Below are 26,272 nucleotides of genomic sequence, written 5' to 3'. Positions count from 1 at the left end.
AACAGAAGACAGAATTTACAAGTACAAAAAAGAAATCCAGAATTGAAATATAAAAATTAATAAAACTTCCAGAACCTATTATAAGGACAAAGACAGAAATATGAGAAGGAAGAAAATAAAATGTATGAAACAGGAGTTCTAACATCAAATTAATAGATTTTTTAAAAATAAATGGTAGGAAGGAAATTAGGAAAGTGAAGAAAACCTTCCAGAATTAAAGTAATGAGTCTTCCAATTTAGAGGCTGACCAAATACTGACAAATTAAGTGTACTTAGACATATCATTGCGAAATTTTCTCACATTAAGTATTCTTAAAATTTCCAGAGAGAAACATACTTTATAAAATGTTTTTAAAAAGACGCAGAATCAAATTGGTGTCAGACTTCCCATAAACAGCATGCAATGCTTGAAAACAATGCTCTGAGGGAAATGATTTTTAACCTAGAAAAAATACTTAGTGAAACAACCAATCTACTGGGAGAGAGACAACTTGCATACATTTTCAGCATACAAGGATTTAGAAAATTTACCTCCCACACTCACTTTCCTAGGAAGCTTCTTGAGGGTATATTCTAAAAAATAAGACAAAATATAAGAAAGAGGAAGTCCTGAGATTCAGGAAACAGTGGCTGAACGCCCAGGAGAAGAGTGAATGGAAGTGCCAGGACTGCAACTGCATAGCAGATCTAGGAAGCAACCAGTCAATATTGGAGCAGGAAGATGCAAAACTCTGCAAGAAAAACCTCTGGGAAATAAAGAGGACACCATACAATAATAGTAACTGTGTGAGAGAGACTAGAAATATCAAGAACTGGATAAAAATTTTAAAAAATGCAAGAAGAAAAATAAAGACCTACTCAAATTTCAGGAAACAAAAGTCAACAAGAGTCAAGTAGAACAGCATGGGCTACAGGCAATTGAGAGAATAAATATGAATTGGAAAAATATTGTGATTAAGTTTCTATTACCAGTAATAGTGAAAAATAGAAGCAGAAATTATAGAAAGCCAAATAAAACTCAAGAAATACATGGTCAAAATACAAACTAAATAAAAGTTGTATCATGCTTTTAAGTATAGGCTGGGTATGAAAAGAGAGTCATCATTTGAACATGATGCTAAGAGTACTTTACTTTGGATATCTCCAAAATAGTATTTAGTATCTATAATAGAAATATAGATGGAAATGATAATATCTCATTAAATAGCCCTGTAGTGGTTAGATCATCATGATAACTTAAACAAGGTTTTTGCCATTTCAGCTTTTAGAGTCAACCTATATACAGAGCATGAAAGCCTTAATTATGGTCACGATAAATGAAAATATTATAAATTTTCATAAGGTAAGAGTAAAAATGACAGAAGTAGGGAGGTTGTTGGTATCGGGAGACATTAAATAGAAGGAAGGGTAAAGATTCTAATACCATTATCTTAAAGAATTATGGCTTTACTTAAAGGAACAAATAGAGGTTTAAGTGCATTATTTAATGGGGCTTGATATAAAATTTAAAGTGAGTTAGAGTAATATTTATGCAAACGAAAGATGATACAATGATATTGGTAGAGAAAGGATTGATATAACTGAAGTAAATTCTAGTCTATCATAGTAAAAAGCCAATATATGTTGTCTTAAGTGTATAAATAAAAAACTATAGTATATTACTTAGCAATATATTAATGCTTTAATAATATACTAATGTTGGATATTGTTGGATATAGAAATGTACTATTGCTGGATACTACCAACAAAAGATTTTTATTTTTTTAATGTTAAAAAATAAATAAAAGCTCTGAAGAAGAAAGGGACCAGATGTTAATACTTACTGAATCTCGATGGTCAATACACAATCCTTTGGATTTCTCTATACTCAAACACACACACACACACACACGATTATGGAATAAAAAAGACTCAATCAAACACAAATACCAGAACTAGCTATGTGACTTAGGGCATCTTCAATTTTCTGAACATTAGCATCCTGATCTGAGAGGTAGAGAGTAGTATCTATAATACAGTACTGTTGTAAGAATTAAATTAGTTTAAATTTTCAAAGGACTCAGTGTAGTTTCTGGCACCAGAAATCTAAATAAATGATAGCTTTCTTACAGGAAAGCTATCATTTATTCCCCTGGTGTGCAGTTGATAATAGAGAGCTGGAACCTGAGGTCCATTTATCAATATTAGCTCAAAAACAGAATTTCTGAAGACAATAGAAAAGTACCAAGCTTTGTTATCTAAACTTTATAAAACACAGTCCAGAGAAGTGAAGGGTAGATCATCTTAACATAGATTTATGAAATAATTAAAACAATCATTCAAGGAAACTTTAATCAAAAAAGTATTAACAACCACCCCTTGCTCACCAATAATGTCATAATGTATGGTTCTATAACAATCTTGTTTACTATTTTATAAACTCCATGACTGAATACCGTTAGCACCTAATCAAGCAATTAATACGTCTCTGTTGAACACTTATTAAATTCTGGGTACTACAAAACAGTATTTTAAGGGATAATTGGAAGGACAGCTGAGAAAGGAATGAGGTCAATAGACCCAAGTTTCAGGCACGCTGATTTATTTTCAGTCCTGCCAGGCTACCTCCTGACAAAAAGAGAGGAGGCAGCCCCGCTTACAGACTACAGCAGAACTTTATAGGGTGACGAATGGGTCAGGGTTGGGGAGCTGAGTTGGGTGTGCAGGAGGGCTGAGTCGGGGTCGGGGAGCTGAGCTGGGTGTGAAGGAGGGCTGAGCTGGGGTGGGAGAGCTGAGCTCGGGGTGCAGGTGTCTTGACAGCATCCTGGAGATGTTTTTTGTCAGCTTTGTTATGTGAGGTGAACAGACACGTTAACCGCATCCTGTAACTGTCTAGACAAACAGTTACTGGAGGGGTCTGTGAAGGGGGGGTTTGTCTTTTGCTCTGGGGTAGCTGTGTGGAGAGCGTAAGAGACTGTATTGTAAGGCCTGTGGGAGGGGAAGGGAATGGTCTGGTGGGGGTGACCCTAACAAGTATTCTCCAGGTTCTTATGATATGGTAGGAATATGCACAAAAAGGCACACCAGGCAGTATTTGATAAGCCCTAGACTTGTCCATAGAATTATAATTAAGATCGCCACCACTGCAAATAAAGGAGGATGTTACAACAGAAATAGCACTAGCATTGATGTCAAGAGACCTGGTTTAGAAGCCAGCTCTTTTGGCTGACTGTGTTAACACTGTCACTTAATCTCTCTGAGCTTCGACTTGTTCACTTGATATACCACCTGGCCTGACTACCTCAAGCACTGTTGTGAATGTTAAAATGAGTTGACACATGAGAAATTGCTCTTGGAGGACATATAAACTCTTGCTGGGGAGTTGCTCCCAGCTGTGTCCAAAAGAGTAGCTAAATGTTCATTGATTTCCCCAGAACAGAGCCTCCAGTTTTCCTGCTTTCACTTCAAAAGCTAATTTCAATCTTCTTTGCTCTTCCTGATACCCCCTCTCCTGCTGCAGCAGTTACAGAAAACAAGATCAAATCAGCAGAATGGCTTTCTTTCCAAGGGGACAAAATTATCTTTACTTACGTGTATAAATTCCTGAGGCCAGGAAAAGGGCAGATCTAGCTTAGGACTGCTGACTCCTAGCCCATTACTTTTGCAATGTCAAATTGCATATCTGTCTATCCAGTGAAAATTATAGCAGGGAAAATATGGGCACTTACAACTGGAAATTAAACAGTCCATTACCCAGCATTGCCACTGCCTCTACTTACCCGCTAGTTACTTGTCAAGAGGTCCAAATTATAATTCTGTTACCTTGACAATGCCAAATATCAAATTTCCCCTATTTTTCCCTTTCCCCTACTCTCCAATGTTTGATGTTATTGTCTGAGTCTATTTTGTGTGGCTATAAAGGAATACCTGAGGCTGGGTAATTTATAAATACAAATAGTTTATTTAGCTCCTGGTTCCGCAGGCCGTACGAGAAGCATGGCACCAGCATGTCCTTCTGGTGAGGGCCTTAGGCTGCTCCTACTCATGGCAGAAGGTAAAAGCCAGTGTGTGCAGATACCACATGTTATGAGAGGAAGCAAGACAGAAAGAGGGAGGTGCCAGGTTCTTTTTCACAACCAGCTCTGGTGGGAACTAATAGAGTGAGAACTCATTCACCCCAAGGGACTGCATTTATTTATTCTTGAGGGATCCATCTCCATAACCCAAATACCTCCCATTGGGCCCCACCTCCAACACTGAGGACCAAATTTCAACATGAGGTTTGCAAGGAACAAATATCCAAACCATAGCAGTCATTACGTAAAGTCTGAAAATATTTGTTAAATATCAGTAAATTTAGAGCAGTTGTTATTGAACAATATTGTTATTGGTCTGTTGTGGATACTCTAAATGAAGAATTATTTTCTTTAGCTAATTGGATATGCCGGTAATACCATGAAACAAGCCAAACTTTGCAAACTTTCAGCTATGAAGACCGCAATATTGTCTGAAGCTCTTCAGAATTGATGCTTTCCAAACCCAGAGAGGCAGGCTGAACTTTGCATAGAATATCTTATGAGTACAAACTCTTATAGCTGCATACAACTTCACATTTTTGTTTCTAGGCAACCAGAAACACAGAAATATGGCAGCCTCATATTTGTAATGCAGAATTCTGCTGTTTCAAGATTATTTATTGTAATAATTTCTGCCCTTTATATAAACTTATAGGGTTAAATTAGGCCCTGGCTGATTAAAGAAATGTAAAGGACAATGATTTGCTTTCCATAGGGTTCTAACTATGAGTCAGGCACCATTTAAAGGATAAAACTAATGCAAGATCCCTTCCCTAAAAAATCTTACAATATAACAGGGAGCTCTAACACTCTCATAAATATCTAAATGAAACTGTTACAACAAATGTTATCCATTTTTACTACAGCTATTTTCTTTCTTTATTTATGGTAATTACTGAGTGCCTATTATTTATGCCAAAGACTGTATGAGGAATTAGGACTCAAACATAAGTGATGTATTATTGCTGCCCCCTAAGCTTGCAGTCCAGAGAAAGAAGGAAACAATAAGAAACTGATTTTACATCATCAAATAATAAATACTGTATAAGATGTTCAGATACAATATATGGCAACACCTGAGGAAGACATTCGGGCCCTGTTTTAAATAATTCCCTCCACTTAAAATGTATTTCTCCACTCCTTACTTTGCATCCATACTCCTTTACCATCCTGGTAACTTACTCACTTTAAAGAACTAAGCTCAATGCTAACCTTTCCTGACACCACCTTTGCTATACACCTCAGGCAAATGTAGCTGCTATATGCCCTCTATGCCCATGTTAGCCAACTCTTACATTGCTATAAAGAAATATCCGAGGCTGGGTAATGTGAAAAGAAGTTTAATTGGCTCACAGTCCTGCAGGCTGTATAAGCATTGTTCCAGCATCTGCTCATAGTGAGGGCCTCAGTAAGCTTCCAATCATAGCAGAAGGTGAAGGGAGAGCAAGCATGTCACATGGTGAGAGCGAGGGAGCAAGAGAGAGAGGGAGGAGGTGCCAGACTCTTAAACAACTAGATCTCGCAAGAACTTACTCACTATCCCAAGGACAACACCAAGCCATTCATGAGAGATCTGACCCCAGGATGCAAATACCTCCTACCGGGCCCCGTCTCCATTGGGGATTACATTTCAATATGACATTTGGAGGGAACAAACATCCAAACTTTATCGATGCCTGCACCAATGCTTAACATGTAGTTAGGAAATTTGTAGCCTTTTCTTTTTCCCAAAGGAATGACTCTGAAGTGAGAATACTGATATTTTCCTGTATCAAGTTTTTCTAAGACATGTACCTTTCTTCTTGAAGAACCAAAAAATATTGGCTACTAGCCATATATAAACACTGACATTGAGTAGTTGTTAAATTTAATTATTCATGATGTCTACACTATATAAATTAAACATGACATAAGTACAACTTTTTCCAGCTTACTAGGGGACCACTCTTAGTATACAGCAAGTGAATGCATTCTGTTCAATAGCTGGAGCATATTGCCTGGTGAGCACCCACATGAACATCAGGTGCTTATGAGGTTAACGCTAAATTCCAGTTCTGTGCATTTTAAAGAGAGAACCCTATCCACACTCTATACATCTGTCTGGCTCACTAACACACAGTGATTTCCCATTTTTTCATAAACTAGATTGTTAACTGCCTTAAAATATGTACTTATTCAGAGGCAACATTAAACAGCTGCCTAAAGAAATACTAGTACTAGAGCAATATCCCCTTCACCAACCATCTTCTTCTTCAATATTTTTCTTAGAGTCTCTTTTTAGTTTTCTTCTCCCCTCTTTTTCTTTTCTGTGTAGATTTTGAAACATCATTTTGTTTTTCTTTGAGACGGAGTCTCTCTCTGTCGCCCAGGCTGGAGTGCAGTGGTGTGATCTCGACTCACTGCAACCTTCACCTGCTGGGTTCAAGCAATTCTCCTGCCTCAGCCTCCCGAGTAGCTGAGACTACAGGTGCATGCCACCACGCCTGGCTAATTTTTTTTTGTATTTTTAGTAGAGATGGGGTTTCATTGTGTTAGACATGATGGTCTCAATCTCCTGGCCTCGTGATCCACCAGCTGCGGCCTCCCAAAGTGCTGGGATTACAGGCATGAGCCACCATGCCCGGCCCAAACATTGTATTTTTATGGTGCTCAAGACCACTCCTTTTATTCAATTTATCTATCTTGGTATTCCTTCTTTCAGGCAAAAGAGTTAATTTAAATGTTTGACATGTAAAGGGAGATCAACATCTAAACACTACAATTAAAATTCAGAGAGTATCTAAAATGATAAGTTAAAAAATAGATAAATAAATAAAAAAGTAAAGTAAGTGAGTTTCTTACAGGCAACCTATAATTACTCTTTTTCTCTTTAAAAGCCTGGCTTTATTAGCTTTAGATGTTTTTAGCTCATGCAAAGTCTCAAAATAATATTATATTAAAAATTTACAGCAGAGTTGTTGTAGATCAAAATTTTACTTAAAATATTCAGAAGCATTTCCCCCTCTCTTAGAAAGCCAATCTAGTTGTTCCTCAAAATCCACTGTATAATAGAGTGAAATACACACATACACACACACACACAAACACACACACTTCTCCATTAGATTTTCTAATCTAAGCATTGTAGATACAAAACAAGGACAGCAGGATTATCAATAAATTGATAAAATTATAAGTGCAAAATTTGTTTAGAAGCCATGGAATGTTATAATTAAAAATGAAACCCCCAAACAAGTAACCAATATCTTTGCTTTGGTTGATTGCTGTGTAACAAACCACCCTCAAAATTCAGTGGCTTAGGCTAGCACTTAATTATTCTCTCTCACACTTCGGTGTGTTGACTGGGTCAATATGGTGGCTCTCACTTGGGGTCTCTCATTGAATTCAAATAGCTGCTGGGGTTCGAGCTTGCTAAAGGCTTTACTGGCCTAGACATATACAATAGCATCTACACTCACATGTCTTCTCCTTGGCTGGGTTGACTGAAATAGCTGGAGAGTGTCCATGTATCTCCGTTTTCCCCATGTTGCTCCACTGCTTGGCTAGGTTGGGCATTTGCTCACAGCGTGGTGTCTGCTGGCTTTTTCCAGAGTACTCATTCCAAGGGACCCAGGTGAAAATCTGCAAGGAATCTTATAATTTTATCTCAGAAGTCAGGCAGTATCACTTCTACCATGTTCTTCTGGTTAAAAACAAGTTACAGGACCATCTCAGATTCAAGGAAAGGAGGCTACACAGGAGTGTGAGTACTGAGATGCATGGCTCCAGTGGGAGCTATTTCTGAAGACCTGCCAGTCTAACCTCTAATAGTATTTGCTTAACAATAGTGATAACCTTAATTTAATTTTAAATTTTATGTCCAATGGGTGGTACCAAAAGGGTTGGCAGAGAATAGAGATGGACACATCCCTCCGTGGATTTTATAGGATAGTGTCTCACCAAAAGATAACTCATATTAGCAAGTGAAAAATGTATTTGATTTTTAAATTTTCTGCATTTGTGAATAGTTCAAATATAAAGATAATTTATAGATAATTCATAGGTCCTCCTTTCTGTCACTATTATCAATCACTATTCTTTAAAAAATACTTCTATAAAGAAGGTAATAAAAATATTTGTTTCATATTTCAATAAAAATGTTGTTTTAAGGAAAAGCATTTGATGCATTGAAGTCTTACCTCATTTGCTTTGGTGCATATGCTAACAAGCAGCAGGCAGGCAATAAAAAAAAAAGTATTAAACAATAACATGCCTAAAAGATGGTATAGAAAAATGAGGAGTGCTATTCCTTCCTGTGACTACAAGGGATGTAACTAAATAGCCTAAGGCTTGAGGGAGCCATGTACGTCAAAGGAAACAAGCTCTCTACCACAACATGAAAAGACATTCTTCAACTCTAAACTTTTATATCTCCCTGCTGAAAAGGCCTATGTTGCTTACATTTGAGATCAGTATGACTATGCATACTAATAATATGACTTATTCCAGCAATCACTGTTTGGTTAGAATTTATAACTTGATTTGGACCTGACTAGAGATATGATTCTGTTCACTAATCCACTTTTGTCTTAGAACAAGCAGATTATGTTTGTCAGTTTTTGAATGCTATTAGGTTAATTTGATTTAGAAAAGCTAATTGGTTCAGTGTGTTATTTTTAAGAGGAAAAATGATTCCAAACCTAAGATAGACAATAGATATGCGTGCTATCCCACACTGCTAGGAATGTCTTGAAGTGTTTATAGAGTCAATAAAGCTACTCACAGAGGTGGGTGTTTCACATGGCCCCAGGCATGAATCGGACACCCCCTGAGTGTCTGCAGTTTTGAAAATGTAATGGGAGAAACAGAGTTTGTGGATTGCCTTAGAACAATGATTATATTTTCTTTTTTCTGAGATCATGTTACAAAAGGAAAAACTGGCTTCTTAAGTAACTAGGTAAGATGACGTGCTTCAAGCTGGTCTAGTTCTTGAGGTCTCATTAAACCTAAAGATTATTTATCATGCTGTGAGTTTGAATTGCTCTTTACAAAACTTTTCAAGAAGTCAGTTTAAACACGCAAGTATACGGTATTCTAAGAAATGAGAGTTTAATAGCCTGTATTGATTCTTCTGTAAGTTTCAGGCATTCATATGCTGCTTATAGTCTCTAGTGACTCAATGACTAATTTCTGTCTAAGCTGTATGAACATCATTTTCTTTAGCCAATAGCCAAATACTGTGTTCCATTGTTTAGCATTGGCAATAGTGTTTCAACTGAGGAGATAAGCCACAACCCAGATAGTTTGTTGCATTATGGTATATTTTGGTTTGTAAGTTGTCAGGGACAACAAATGTATGTTTTATCTTTTTTGACATATCTGTTTTTCAAAGTAATTAACAATGGTCAGATACTTCTCTATCTAAAGCAATAATCTCACCTCAACCCATGGATCTTTTTGTTACTGGTTATTTGGAGTGTAAGATGTTGGCTAATACGGATCAGAAAATAAATACTTTATATTGAAGGAGAGAAATGTATCAGGATTTGCTTGTGGAAATAGAATGCATGAAGCCATTGAATTCCAGTGAATATTTACAAATCTCTATGTCATTCTGGAGGAACGAACAGCTAAGGACAAGAAGATTGCAAAATATTTACTTTCTTATGACTCTGTTTGAGGTAAGCCAGAAATGGAGTTGAGAATTGACAACGGAGCAGAGAATTCAGCTGACAATAAATTGTAGAGGCCCAGTTCCTGGTTGTCCTGGTAACAGCACCACCTCCTTATAATAAGGGTTTTATTATGTGAAAAGACTTAAGCAAATGAAGCAACTATGGTTTAGAGGTAGAGTAATACATGGTCTGGATCAAGGGTTGGCAAATTACTGACACTGGCCTCTTTTTATGTGGCCCTCAAGTTAAGAATGGTTTCTACATGCAGTAGGTATTCCTAGTAGCTACTAGGTCAGAGGAATTTGCTTAAAAATTCAATCTGTTGCTAGTTAATGTTATGAGATTAGAAACAAAGTACTCTGACCACTTTAAAACTAAATAAAACATTTTTTATTTTCTGCATTTTCTGTCTCCTTGTTTATAAACACAAAATCTGTACCAGTTATAATTCTTCACAGACATCTCCCTACTATATGAAATGTTAGTAGAAGTTTAATTTTCCCATTTATTTCATTAGTACTTCTGATCACCATGACTCAGATACTACAATTCCTAAAAACAGAAGTGGTCAAGAAATGGCATTGTTTAATAAGAACACATTTTATCTTGGTCAGTACATTCCACGAAATGCTAGGGGTTGGATATTCCACATCTAGTTGAATGTCAGAAGTCAGAGCCTGTTAACGCTTTTGCAAAGACAACTAGAAAAATCTAATAAACTAAAATTCTAGAGGAGAAAAAGTATATCTTAGGTGAGCTTACAATCACCTAGGGGCATTTATCGATTCTGAGAGTGGGCTGAGGATCAGATTTAGCCCAGGCAAAAAGTCTCCATGGGAAGGTGAAGAAGGGAGGAAAGTTGGGGGGTGGGTGGGATGTGGGGATGTGGGTGGCAGAGAGAAGAAAAGCATAAGCACTTGAGAGACCATGTGAAGCTGGAGACATAAATTCCAAACTCGAGGGGCCTCACATGCACTGTCTGTTTTTCCCAAAGAACATTTGCTGAGTTTAGAACCAGTGTCGGAGGCCCAGGAGTTTGGAAGAAAACTTCTAAATGTTGCAGTAAATCTCCCACAGTCTCACAGTACAGAGGAAATACAAATGTGTTGGCGAGAGGGCCTTCCTCATCTGCATGCCAATCTCCCCTTCAAGACATTTGTCATATTTTGAAGTTGCATGGGGCTGGAGTCCGGAGCTCTGACCTAGGAAAATCAGGGCAGAGCTTAGTCATGTCAAGACATTCCAGAATATAGACATAGACATTTTAATAGCACTTAATCAAGAGCCTGGAAGGTCCCATGAAGAAATAGTTGTAAACTGAACCTTACTAAAACTGTAACCCCTCTTCAATACAATTCAGTCCCTGACGGGCTTGAAGTGATCAATCCCTAATCCTAAATGCCTAGCGAAGGAAAGTGAGATAACTCTTTGATGAATATCGAGGTCATCTGAAATATTTGTAACTCACAATGTCTGGTTTATAATAAAAAATACTGATATGCGAATAAGCTATATATAATATATAACTCCAACAATATCCAGATATATATATATCTCCAACAATATCCAGATATATATATCCAACAATATCCAGATATATATATATCCAACAATATCCAGATATATATATATCCAACAATATCCAGATACATGTATATATATATATCCAACAATATCCAGATACATGTATATATATATATATATATATATATATATCCAACCATGAAAATAAAAATAGGCAATAGAAGTCGACTCATTGATAAGCCAAGCAAGAACTTTAAAATAACTAATAATTATGTATTTTTTTAAATAGAGGAACTCCATTTCCAGTTTCTGGTCTGGCATGCAAGAAGCTTGGAAGGCATCACTCCTATTCACACAACAATAAAAAAGCATAACAAACTGAAAGTCAACCATTTCTTTTTACATCCATTAGAGAATTGACAGCATAGGGCAAACCACTGCCTCAAGAATTAGAGAGACAGGCAGATGGAGAAAATCACAACTTCAACAGAAACACAAGAGAAGAAACCACCACTGGAACCGGTACTGGAGTCAGAAAATCTCAATTACAATTGGAAAACTGCTAGAGGGTTTGTGTGTACAAATCTGAGAGTTAAAAACTCCTGTGGGCTCAATGCTTGGAGGCCCCATCCTTTTATGAGTTTTACCTCCAGGAATTCTCTCAGGATCTCAAAGTGAAAATTGGGGAATAACCTCTACTTGATTTTGGAAGAGGAAAGGGGAAAGCAGCCATCTTGAAATATGACCAGAGAATTCTATTCTTCTTAATAAGACCTGTTCTCAAAGGAAACAATTTCACTAGAGCCTAACTGACTTTAATTTTACAAGAGGCTATCCAAGCTGTAGCTTGCTCTAGCCTTTCACTTGGGGGAAGGAGTTTGCCCAGCTCTAGCCTCTCTCCACTTCCCATCCCACTGAAGGAGGGGTGGGAACTGAGAAGCACTTATGAAGGTTATAGCCCAAGGGCAGAGATTCCCTAAAGGCCAGAGACCTAAGTATAGAAACACAGAATACTTTCCATCTCCCCGTATCTTACTACTACGTCAATAGGGCTCCTGTGTAATAACAGGATAATATAACTAAAGAACTGCATATTAGACCTGATTTAAGAAGTCAGTAGGGAACCCCAAAGACATCAAGGGAGACAACATCATAAACACCAGAGGAAACTTTAGCTTCTGATACCTAAAGCTGCAGCTAATAGTAAACACAACCTAACCCCTAAAAGCCAGATAAAAATAAAGCTTTACACGAAGAAACCTATTTACTAGTTACTTTTGCCCAGTACCTTATGCCCAGCTTTCAACAAAATATTACAAGGCATAATAAAAGACAAAGACCACAGTTTTCAGAGATAGAAGAAGTACCAGAACCAGACACATAAATGGAAGATATATTGAAATTATCAGACAGGGAACTTAAAACAACTATAATTAATATGCTAAGGGTTCTTATGGCAAAAGTGGGCGACATTCAAGAACATGTGGGTAAGAAAAAATCAAAATCACATGTAAGAAATCAAAAACACTCAACTGGGTGTGGTGGCTCACGCCTGTAATCCCAGCACTTTGGGAGGCTGAGGCTGGCGGATCATGAGGTCAAGAGATCGAGACCATCCTGGCCAACATGGTGAAACCCCGTCTCTACTAAAAATACAAAAATTAGCTGGGCATGGTGGCACACGCCTGTAGTTCCAGCTACTCGGGAGCCTGAGGCAGAAGAATCGCTTGAACCTGGGAAGAGGAGGTTGCAGTGAGCTGAGATCGTGCCACTGCACTCCAGCCTGGTGACAGAGTAAGATTTCATCTCAAAAAAATAAAAATAAAAATAAAAATAAATAAAAAATAAATAAAAAACACTCTAACAGAATTAAAGATTGCCTGTGATGGCTTCCTCAATAGACTGAACATCGCCAAAGAGAAAAATAATTAGCTTAAAGATATGTCAATAAAAACTTCTAAAATGGAAATGTGAAGAGAAAAAAGAATGGAAAAATGGAATAGAATACCCAACAACTATGGGACCATTACAAAAGCTGCAACATATACACGCTGGGAATACCAGAAAGAAAAGATAGAGAAGAAGAAATGAAAGAAATATTTGAAGCAATAATGAATGAGAATTTCACAAAACAAACAATAGAAACCAAATCACAGATCCAGGAAGCTCAGTGAACACTAAGAAGAATAAATGCCAAAAACATCTACATCTAGGCATATCATATTCAACAGAAAAAAAAAAGAAAAAAATACCTAGCAGACAAAGGAAATACATTGAAAGAAGCCAGGAGGTTGAGGGGAAACCTTACCTATAGGAGAGCTAGGGTAAAAATTAGATCAGATTTCTCTTCAGTTACTATACAAGCAAGAAGTAATTGGAGTAAAATATTGGAAATGTTAAAAGAAAAAACTACTAAGTCAGAATTCTGTATTTAGTGAAATTATCCTTCAAAAGTTAAAAGTCACCAGTAGACCTGCCTTGTAAATAATATTAAAACATATCCCCCAAACTCTTATACACTGTTGGTGGTAATGTAAACTAGTACAACCACTATGGAGAACAGTATGAAGGTTTCTCAAAAAACTACAAGTAGTTTTGATGGCCCAAAAATCCCACTCCTGGGAATTATCCAAAGGAAAGGACATCAGTATGTCATGGAGATATCTGCACCCCCCATGTTTATTGCAGCACTATTCATAATAGCCAAGATATGGAATCAACTTAGGTGTCCAACAGTAGATTAATGGGTTAAAAAGGTGACATATATATGTAGGTACATATATATATGTGTATACACACATACATACATACACGCACACAGTGGAATACTGTTCAGACATAAAAAAGAATAAGATCTTGTCATTTGCTGTAATGTGGATGGAACTGGAGGGATTATATTAAGTGAAATAAGCCAGAAGCAGAAACTTAAACACCGCATGTTCTCACTCATATGTGGAAGCTAAAAAAAAGAGTAAATCTTATAGAAATAACAAGTAGAACATAGGATACTTGATACTGGGAAAGGTATAGAGAAGGGGGGACATGGAAAGATTTGCTGAGGGACACTAAATTATAGCTAGATAGGAATGAGTTCTAGTGTTTTTTTTGTTTGTTTTTGAGACAGAGTCTTGCTCTGTTGCTTAGGCTGGAGTGCAGTGGTGCTATCTTGGCTCACTGCAACCTCCGTCTCCAAGATTCAGGCAGTTCTCCTGCCTCAGCTTCCTGAGTAGCTGGGAATATAGGTGTATGTATGCCACTAGCTCAGCTAATTTTTGTAATTTTATTAGAGATGGGGTTTCATCATGTTGGCCAGTCTGGTCTCGAATTCCTGACCTCAAGTGATCCACCCACCTTGGCCTCCCAAAGTGCTGGGACTATAGGCATGAGCCACTATGCCCAGCCAGTTCTAGTGTTTTATAACACTGTAGGATGACTATAGTTAACAATGATATATATATATAATATATAATTTCAAATAGATAGAAGGAGGATATTGAGTCTGTGTTCACAGATGCCCACATCGAAAAGTCAGAAAGCTCTTAAATTAATGACCTAACAATGCAACTAGAGGTACTAGAAAAAAAAGAACAATGGAACTGCAAAGCTAGTAGAAGAAAATAAATAACCAAAATTAGAGAAGAACTGAATGAAATTGAGGCCCCCAAATCCATACAAAAGATCAATAAACCGAGAGTTTTTTCTTCAAAAGAATAAACAATGTTGATAGACTGATAGATAAGTTAACAAAGAAAAAAAGAAAAGAGATGATCCAAACAAGCACAATCAGAAGTGGTAAAGATGACATTACAACCAATCCCACAGAAATACAAAAGATCCTCAGAGACTGTTATGAACACCTCTATGAACAGAAATTAGAAAATCTAGAGGAAAGGATAAATTCTTGGATGCATACACAACCTCTCAAGTTTGAACCAGGAAGAAATTGAAACCTTGAACAGACCAAAAACAAATCTGGAAATTGAACCAGTAATAAAAAACCTACCAACCAAAAGGAGCCTTGGATTAGTTAAATTCACAGCTGAATTCTACTAGATTTACAAAGAACTGATACCAATCCTACTGAAACTATTACAAAAATCGAGGAGGATGTACTCCTCCCGAACTCATTCTGTGAAGCCAACATCAGCTTAATACCAAAATTTGGCAGAGACATGATAAAGAAAGAAAACTTCAGGCTAATTATCTCTGATGAATGTAGATGCAAAAATCCTCAACAAAATACTAGCAAGCTGAATCCAGCAGCACATCAAAAAGTTAATTCACCAAGATCAAGTAGAGTTTACTTCTAAAATGCAAGGTTGATTTAACACATGAAAATCAATAAACGTGTTTCACCACATAAACAGAATCAAAAACAAAAATCACAGGATCATCTCAACAGACACAGACAAAGCCTTCTATAAAATCCAACATCTATTTATGATGACTCTCAGCAGACTAGGCATAGAAGGAGCAGACCTTAGAATATTAAGAGCCATCTATGACAAACCCACAGCTAACATCATACTGAATGGGCAAAAGCTGAAACCATTCCCCTTGAGAACTGGAACAAGACAAGTGTGCCCACTCTCACCATTCCTATTGAACATAGTACCAAAAGCCCTAGCCAGAGCAATAAGGCAAGAGAAAGAAAAAAAAGGCATCCAAATAGAAAAAGAAGAATTCAAATTATGACTCTTCACTGATGATATTATCCCATACTTAGGACAGCCTAAAGACTCTGCCAAAAGGCTCCTGGAACTGATAAATGAATTCAGTAAAGTTTCAGGATACAAAATCAATGTACAAAAATCAGCAGCATTTTTATATACCAGTGACATTCTAGCTGAGAACCAAATCAAGAACACAATTCCATTTATGCTAGCCACAATGAAAATGAAAAGTATAGGAATTCATTTAACCAAGGAGGTGAAAGATCTCAACAACAACAACAACAACAACAACAACACCTAAAAACACTGCTGAAAGAAAGAAATCAAAGATGACACAAATAAATTGAAAATATTGCATGCTCATGGATTGGAGAAATCAATATAGTTAAAATGGCCATACTACCCAAAGCAATTACAGATTCAATGCTATCCTTATCAAAATACCAATGTCATTTTTTGCAGAATTAGAAAACTCTGTTCTAAAATTCATTTGGAACCAAGAAAGAGCCTGAATGGCCAAAGCAATCCTAAGCAAAAAGAACAAAGTCAGAGGCATCATATCGCTTGACTTCAAACTATACTTTAAGGCTATAGGAATCAAAACAACATGATACCAGTACAAAAATAGACACAGAGAGCAGTGGAACAGAATAGAGAACCCAGGAATAAACTGGCACACCTACAACCATCTTCAACAAAATTAACAAACATAAGCTATAGGAAAAGGACTCCCTAGTCAACAAACGATGCTGGCATAACTGGCTAGCCATATGCAGAAGCATAAAACTGGACCCTTACATCTCACTAAATGCAAAAATTAACTCAAGATGGATTAAAGGTTTAAATGGGATACCTCAAACTATTAAAATCCTTTAAAAAAATCTGGGAAATACCATTCTCACCATAGGCTTTGGCAAATAATTTATCATTAAGTCCCAAAGGCAATTTCAACAAAATAAAAATTGATAAGTAGGACTTAAGTAAACTAAAGATCTTCTGCACAGCAAAAGAAATTACCAATGGAGTAAACAGAGAGCCTATAGAATGGGAGAAAATATTTGCAAACTATGCATCTGACAAATCTCCAATATCCAGAATAGAAAGGGAACTGAAGCAAATCAACAAGCAAAAAAGAAAAAAATTCTATTAGAAAATGGGCAAAGGGCATGAACAGACACTTCTCAAAATAAGACATACAACTGTCCAACAAACATTAAAAAATGCTCAACATCACTAATCATTAGGGAAATACAAATCAAAACCACAACGAGATATCATCTCACATCGGTAAGAATGGCAATAATTAAAAAGTCAAAAAACAAAAAACAAAAAGAAACAAACAAAAAAAAGGCAGATGCTGGTGGGGCTGAGGAGTAAAGGAAATGGATATACACTGTTGGTGGAAATGCAAACTAGTTCAGCCACTGTGGAAAGCAGTTTGATTTCTCAAATAACTTGAAATGGGATTGCCGTTTACCCAGCAATCCCACTTCTTGGGTATATACCTAAAGAAAAATAATTCATTCTATCAAAAAGACAGATGCACCTATATGTTCATTGCAGCACTATTCACTATAACAAAGAAATGGAATCAACTCAGGTACTCATCAAAGGTAGATTGGATAAAGAAAATGTGGTACGTATACACCATGGAATACTATATAGCCATAAAAAGAATGAAATCATGTCCTTCACAGTAACATGGATGGAGTTGGAGGCCATAATCCTAAGTGAACTAACATAAGAACAGCAAACCATATACTGCATGTTCTCACTTACAGGTAGGAGCTAAACATTGAATACACATGAATGTAAAGATGGCAACAATAGACATTGGGGACCACTAGACGGTGGAGGGAGGGACAGGAGTGTAGGCTGAAGAACCACCTGTTGGGTACTATGCTTACTTTCTGGGTGATGAAATCACTGGGACCCCAAGCTTCAGCATAATGCAATTTGCCTAGGTAATAAACCTGCATGTGTACCCTTTAATTTATAATGAAAATTGAAATTATTAAAAAATTTTTATTTTTTACTTAATTTTTTTTGTTGTTGTTGAAACTAAGACCAAACATACACATTAGCCTGTTAGCCTAGGCTTGCATGGGTCAGGATCATCAATATCATTGTCTTCCATCTCCACACTTTGTCTCACTGGAAGGTGTTCAGGGGTAATAAGATGCATGGAGCTGTCATCTCCTAGGATAACAATACCTTCTTTTGGAATCCCTCCTGAAAGACCTGCCTGAGGTTCTTTTACATTTAAGATTGTTTTTTATAAGTAGAAGGAGTACACTAAAAAATAACAATAAAAAGTGTGGTGCATACATAAACCAGAAACATAGTAGTTTATTATGATTATCAAGTATCATGTACTGTATATAATTGTATGTCTTGGCCTTTTATACAATTGGCAGCACAGTAGGTTTTTTTACACGAACATCACTGCAAACATGTCATTAATGTGTTGCACTACAAAGTTATGATGGCTGAGATGTCATCAGACTATAGGAATTTTTCGGCCCCATTATAGTCTTATGGGACTGCCATTGTATATGTGGTCTGTCACTGACCGAAGCATCATTATACACTGTGTGACTGTGCATCTATGGCAAGAATAGCACAGAAGTGATGTTTTCCTCTCCTTGCACTCTATCAGGTTGCACTTGATTTTGACATATCCTATTACTTATGATGTTCACTTTGATAATTTGATTAAAATAGTGTCTCTCCAGCTTTTCCATTGTAAAAGTAAGCCTTTTCCACTTTACACTGAATAGGCATATTTTGTGGGGTAGTGCTTTGAAACTATGTAAGATTCCTCTTCTTCATCAAACTGTTAATGAATTCACTTGTACTAGTAGGGGGTTCATGGTTTTCTATTTAATTTAATGGGTTACCATCCATTGCTGTCATTTTTTAAATCAACTTTGTCAACTAAGACATAATTACATATTATGAAATATAGCTGTTTTAGATATACGGGTTGATGAGTTTTTAAGAATATGTGCACCTATGTAATCACCGCACCAATCAACATATAGAAATTTTTCTTGATTTTTCCTTTTTTAAATTTTATTTATTTATGTATTTATTTTTGAGACGGAGTCTTGCTCTGTCGCCCAGGCTGGATGGAATGCAGTGGCATGCTCTAGGCTCACTGCAAGCTCCACCTCCCAGGTTCATGCCAGTCTCCTGCCTCAGCCTCCCTAGTAGCTGGGACTACAGGCGCCCACCACCATACCCGGCTAATTTTTTGTATTTTTAGTAGAGATGGGGTTTCACCGTGTTAGCCAGGATGGTCTTGATCTCCTGACTTTGTGATCTGCCCGCCTCAGCCTCCCAAAGTGCTGGGATTACAGGCATGAGCCACCATGCCCAGCCCTTTTCATTTATTTTTGAGACAGGGTCTCACCCTGTTGCCTAGGCTGGAGTGCAGTGGCACAATCACAGCTGACTGCATCCTTGACCTCCTGGGCCCAAGTGATCCTCCCACCTCAGCCTCCCAAGTAGCTGAGACCACAGGTGTGCACCACCATGCCTGGCTAAACTTTTTATTTTTTGTATAGAGACAGGGACTTTCTATGTTGCCTAGCCTGGACTTGAATTCTTGGGCTCAAACAATCCTTTCACCTTGGCCTCCCAAAGTGCTGGGATTATAGGTGTAAGCCACTGTGCCTGGTCCAAAAATTTTCATCATCTTAAAAAGTTTCCTGGTAACTATTTGTGGTTAACCTACTTAACCACTTAACTGTTTTCTGTCAAAATACCTGGATTTTTCCTCTTCTAGAATTTTATATAAAGGGAATCATACACTATGTGCTCTTAAAACATAATGTGTTTGAGATTCACCCTTGTTGTTGCATGTATCCATTGCTCACTCCTTTTCATTGCTGAGTAGAATTTCAATATATGGATATACCACTATTTATATATTCTCCAGTTGATGGACATTTTGGGTTTTCCTATTTAGAAGCAATTTTGAACAAAATTGCTGTGAACATTTGTAAACAAGTCTTTGCATGAACATATGCTTTATTTGATATGTATTTATTGAACTTTATAACACATTGCCAAACTGTTTTCCAAAGTAACTGTAACATTTCTTAATCCCACCATCTATATGAGCTCCAGTTGCTCTACATCCTCATGGACATTTAGAATTGTCCTTTTTATAATTAGCCGTTCTTGGTGAGTGTGTAGTGTATCTCATTGTGGTTTTAATTTGCATTTCCCTGATAACATATTTTCATGGGCTTTTGGCCATTTGTATACTTTTGGAAGAGTCTTTTTATACATTTTCCCCATATTTATTGGGTTGTATGCCTTCTGAATAATGTGTTCCAAGAGTTGTTCATAGCTATATATCTCTTGGTGAATTCATCTGGGTATAAACATAGGATAAATTCTTACAGATGTAGTTGCCAAGTCAAAGAATGTACTTTTTAAACTTTTGAGAGATCTGATTAATTACCCTCTATAGAAACTGTACCAATGTATAATCCCCTAAACAATGTAGGAGACAGAACAAAAATATCAATATTATAAAGTTCAAATTAATTTTCAAATTTTATAGATATCAAAAAACGTGGACACAATGCACCTGGGGTAGAATTTCTTCCACATTACTTCATATAATATAGAGAAAATCATTGAAATAATGGAATGTAGCCAAGGATTGTTAAGTTTTTAGGAGAAAATTTCTTTGCAGAAATTTTGGTTCTTTGCAGAACCAAAAAATATTATTGTTATGGCAAGATTCTGGTATCAAATAAATGCTCAAAAATAAAATTACAAATTAGCTTATAACAAAAATTTATTATAACAGGTCCTAATATATGAGTATATAAATTCAATTTGCCTAATTAATTAAATATATTTGGAAAAAGCCTCTCTTTAAAATATTGCTACAATAGAAGACACTGCTGTAAATATATTTAAATACCAAAGATAAATTTTATGGTAGTGTAAATAGATCAAGGTGACAAAATTATTCAAAATATAACTCTTTAATGAGTGCACAGTTTTAATTGGGGACGATGAAAATGTGCTAGAGATGGAGAATAGTGATGCTTACATAACAATGTAAATGTACTTAATGACACTGAACTATACACTTAAAATGGTTAAAATTGTAAACTTGATGTTACATATATTTTACCACCATAAAAAATAGACAAAATCTAACTATTGCATTAGTTCAATATTTTTCTATATATCTATGTATATTTAAATGATTTCACACCATATAAAAGCTTTTTATCTTACTAAAGTGAAAACCAACAAAAAGCCACTTCCTGTCCCTAAGTTTCTTCTGTAACCCTTTGTTTTAATTCTACATTATATCAATGTACTTATTTCATATTTCATCAGATATCTGTTTCTAAAACCTATTTGAAAGCTTTTAAGAGGCAATGAATAATTATGTAAAGTCATTATCCCATTACCTTTTTCCCCAACTAATCTATTTTGCAAATATGGGTTTTCATACGTGGAGTTTCTTAAACACCTATATTATTGTTAAAACACTTTGTTTGAGTTTTCTTAATAATGATGATTCCATTGTCTGTTTGTAAACTCCTCAAGTTTTTATTGACAAAGAAGACTCATCATTTTCAAAAGAAAAGGTCACTATATGAAATAGTCATGGTTCTGACTAAATAAAGATTTATAAAGACATTACAGATTTTATTTACTGCAATTATATTGAAAGCTGTTTATCATAGAAAACAAACAGAAAGGATTATCTCCTTCACCAGTATAGCATTAAGCTTTTATGAGGAAATAATTATATTTTACATAATGGCATTTGTCAATGCTAAAGGTTAGCATGTCCAAATATAAGATAAATGATAACAGTTTCCATTTGTGGGTTTTAGGTTTCCAAAGAGTTTCCATTGCTTCTTTTGATGGAGCAGTCTGGAGGCACAGTATCAAGGGGTTTTATTCAAATATTCTACAGATGAGATAACTGAGGTTTAAAAAAATTCAGTGAGTTACCCAAAATCTCACACTGAAAGACCTCCATCTTGAACCGGGATTCTTTGTGTCATTCCCAGATTGTCTCCCATGACTATAGTAACAGACTACCTTAATCCTTGGTTCATCACTAGTTACAATTGTATCACAAGCAACAAAGAGGCTGGCAGAGTATGTGGAATTGTGTAATGCCACTGTTACCAATGTAGGAACACCTCAAAGAACATATCTTCATGGTGTCACTGGCCTACTTTTTATGAAATAATAAAAGCTCACTAAATTCTGTAAAGTTGACCTACCATTTCTGCATTTATTATTCTATTTGATATTCAGGTATACTTAAAACACATCTGTGAGGTAGCAGATAAGGCAGATGGCTGACAAACTCATTCATTTGGTAAATGGATAAACCAAAGCTTAGGGAAGCCAACAGATTCCTGAAGCTCATACGATCAAATGTGTTGCATAGTTGAGTTGAGATACAGTGCTAATTGTGCCCAGGTCTTCTCAGTCCAAATATTAAGCGAGTTTCATTAATGTGGAAGATAAATAAAAATATGGTGGATTTCATTACCAACATTATCTAAACTTCCTAGCACCTAATAACGGCATCTTATGTTAAATGAATATTTTCCAGTCTAAAGCTTTAAATTTTCACCTCTAGAAGATATATTTTTGATTAAAAAATTATACCCAAATAGCTCTGCTTAAGATATTTGAGCTGAATTCAAGAAATCCTTCGGTTTCACAGCAGACATGTGTAATGCCTAAGCTCTCAAGCCAGTTACTGAGAAAAGCAACTTGATATTTTTTTTCTTTCCTCTCTAAAAGATGAAAATGAAGAGTTTTCTCCTGAGAAAAGTGAGACACTGAAATATTTTCTGCCAAAAGAAATGTTATTAAAGAGGTGAGGTGTGTGCAACAAAATTCTGAGGTACCCTTCTATAAAATTAGAGATTGAATTCCTTCCTCAGTAATTACATAAATCATATTTATGGAATGCTGCTTTTCACCAAATGAATAAATCACAGCTGCTAAATGCTGAGTATACCCATGTTCCACGTACAGGTCCTGTGGTCCCTGTTGGAATCTTGTTCCCTTGAACCATGCATTCCAGCCTCTGGCTGCCAAGTATTTTTATGTCTTCAATAAACTAAACTGAACCAAGCTATTATTACTGAATTGCAGACTATTAGAAGCCGAATGTAGCTGTTGGTGTATCACCATGGGAAATAAAAACTTATTATGTTCATTTTGTATGTAACCTAGACAGTTGCATTTGCAAGCAATCAGCATTTGCAGGGGCTGTTTCAGATCTGGAGAGGTTTGCACAGGAGACCTCATCATGGTTTCTATGCCTGCTTGGGATTCCTAAGCTACCTGCCACAGAATTAATTGTGCAGAAATTGAAGGATCAAAGTTGTTTCCCAGGTTGCAGTGATACCTTGTTCAGTTGCTTAAAATAGTCTTGTTCTTCATGCACACATAAATGGGCTCTGTGTAAAAACAATAATAATAACAAAATAAAGTAATGGAGGATGAGCAAGAGCCATGTACATGGATTGCATGAGGTTAAAATCAACAATAAATTTAATGTTATAGACATTCATCTCCAAGGATACTGTAAATTTCCAGAGAAACATTGATTTTTAAAACATTTCTTAAAAAGAAATAAAAAGTTGTTTTTCCCAACACAATATCTATAGCATAAGTAGTTTGACTGCTAGCTAGTATCTCTACCTCCATTAAGTGGAAGCCAGAAGTAGATATAAAAACAAAGCCCAGATTAAAGCAATTATCAATTTAATTATTGAAGTCTCTCCTAGCCAAAAAGCTATCAAAGCCATAGCTAAGTAATCCATATAGCACAAGGTTCCAAAGCCATGTAAAGTGTTTTAGGCAATAACTACACAAAATCTGGAGACTTTCTCAAAATTTATCTTATGCTCTAGTGAGTTAATAAAATTAATCATTTTGTTAACTACTTAACAGAGAAAAAAGCATTTCTCTTGCCCTAATTTGAAAATAAATTGTCCTACTAAATTTTTCTATTGCTATGTAACCAAATTCTCCTGCTTCAAAAAGAATATAAACCTCATGCAACAGAGTTCTGTGTCTTCTAAATACAAAAAGGATTGTATTCAAGCCTACTAACTCTGTTATTAGAACAATCTAAATCTATCACTTTTACAATATTAGGTCCTCTCCAAAGGTCTTCTTCAAAATGACTAACCAAAAGCCAACAAATGTAAAGAAATGGGAAATTTCACTTTCTTTTTATTAGGAGGATAAATAATACTCTAAAAAGGAAGCAGACAACCATGAAGTGGAAATTCGAGTCCATATCAAAAGAATGACAGCATTTTCTTGTCTGGCTTTTGCATTTACACAGAGGTCCTTCCAAATGATTTAAGAATAACACTCCCTTTTTCACCTGTAGTGGGCAAAATAATGGCCTCCAAGTATGCCCACATCTTAATCCTTGAAACCGACAAATATGTTACCTTACATAAAAAAGTGGATTTAAGGTAAAATTTACCCAAGCTAAACATCATAGAGAAATAAGATTTGAAAAGTGAACGGTAAACCCACTTGTAATCTCCCATAAAAAATAATTACAGAAGCAAAACATCTCTAGATTTGTTTCTGCAACTCAGCGATGGCAATATTTCTGCCTGTTGCTCAGCGTGTAGGACTTTTCCTCAGGCTTGTTGCTTTGTGGTCACAAAATGGTTACTAGAGGTCTGAGCCTCACATCCAATGGCAGGAAGGAGAATTTTTCTTTGTTTGGTTTGTTTTTTGAGTGAAGTGTTGTTTTTGTGGGATAAAAGCTCTCCCAGACACCCATGTTATGACTTCTTCTTGACCGTTTAAACATGTGCACATGCTCTGGGTGTAAGGAAGACTGTAAAAGCAAGCATCTGGCATTTTCAGCTTGTAAAATGAGAGACAATCTCTGCCAGTAGTGAAAGAGGGGAGTGAGGAAGGCTGGGGAATGGCTTTTGGGTCAGAACCAGCATGGCTTAACAAATTCATTTTTTAAATTGCCAGTAAGTTCCTAAGGAAAAATTTCACAGATTATTACTTCCTCTTTCTTTTCTTTCTTTCTTTTTTTTTTTGAGATGGAGTCTCACTCTGTCGCCCAGGCTGGAGTGCAGTGGCGCGATCTCAGTTCACTGCAAGCTCCGTCTCCCGGATTCACCTTCCTCTTTCATTTCTAATGCCACAGAATTGTCTCAAACCGTATTGTTTTACCAGCCTCGCCTCCATTAGTTTCAATTTCCTTCCATCCATAGGATAAGCTAGATTTTCAACAGTATCCTTGATTACCTCATTGCTTCTTTCCAAACTCCACAGTAGTTCACAATTGCCTTTTGAACCCAATGAGGTAATAGATTGTGTCTTTTTAAGGATTTCCATCACAAAAGTGTCTTTTGTGGTATTCCCAAAAATTATTCCCCAAACTCATCTCCTTTCAAGCGTTTTATTGATAGTCATAAAGAAAAGACAAAAAACACAGCAAATATAAACTCGATGAAAATACAAAAACTATGAAGTTCTTATGGTTACAATCTTTTGTCTACAACTCCTCGTCACCTTACGTCAATACTAACCTAAGGGTGAATCTTACCACTCGACCCCACTCCTACTGACCCAGGGCTCCCTCCACCACCATATCTCAGGTTCTAAAGTACAATAGAGGCTGTCTTCCCTAGACTGCAAATCTGAAGAAGAGATCCCTCTTGTCTCCAGCAGGTAATTTCTTGAAATTCAGACTGGCTGATGTCAATTTCAGTGATTTATTCTGAACTGCAGAAATGTGATATCTCAGATCAGAACTTCATAAAATAACTCAATAAATCATAAACTTTTCCGTGATTTATTCCCATTTTCTAAAAATAAAAATAAATATCTCCTCATTTTTCTTCTCTACTGCAACTTCCATTAATACATATGTTATATCAAATACCAGATATAAGTAAAAAGTTGATGCCATAAATATCAAGAAGAAAAAAGAAGGAACTTATCACAATTATTTGTTTTACCACAAGAATATTCCACACCTCATTTTTTTTAAGGTCTCATGCAAATCGGCCAATATGTTCATTTATTCATCCAACAAATACTTATTAAATGTCTACTATGGATTGGCATGTGAACTTGCTCCCAGTAAATGAGTCATCTGGGAATGGAAATGTTAATACAGTTGTGTCAATATTGCATGTCAATATTTGACTGAATAAAGGTGACTCTAGTACAACCACTGTTGTCACAAGGCATCTGAATGGACATTAAGAAGGAGACATGGGGTGAGGGTAGGGACATGTGTCCACCTTTTTCCTCAGTAATTATAAAACCTCAGAACCGGAACACTGCATTCCCTTGT

This window comes from Gorilla gorilla, chromosome 17 (assembly GCF_029281585.2).
Source record: "Gorilla gorilla gorilla isolate KB3781 chromosome 17, NHGRI_mGorGor1-v2.1_pri, whole genome shotgun sequence".
NCBI lineage: Eukaryota > Metazoa > Chordata > Mammalia > Primates > Hominidae > Gorilla > Gorilla gorilla.
The sequence above is the reverse complement of the archived record's forward strand: the minus strand, read 5'-3'. Positions refer to the sequence as shown.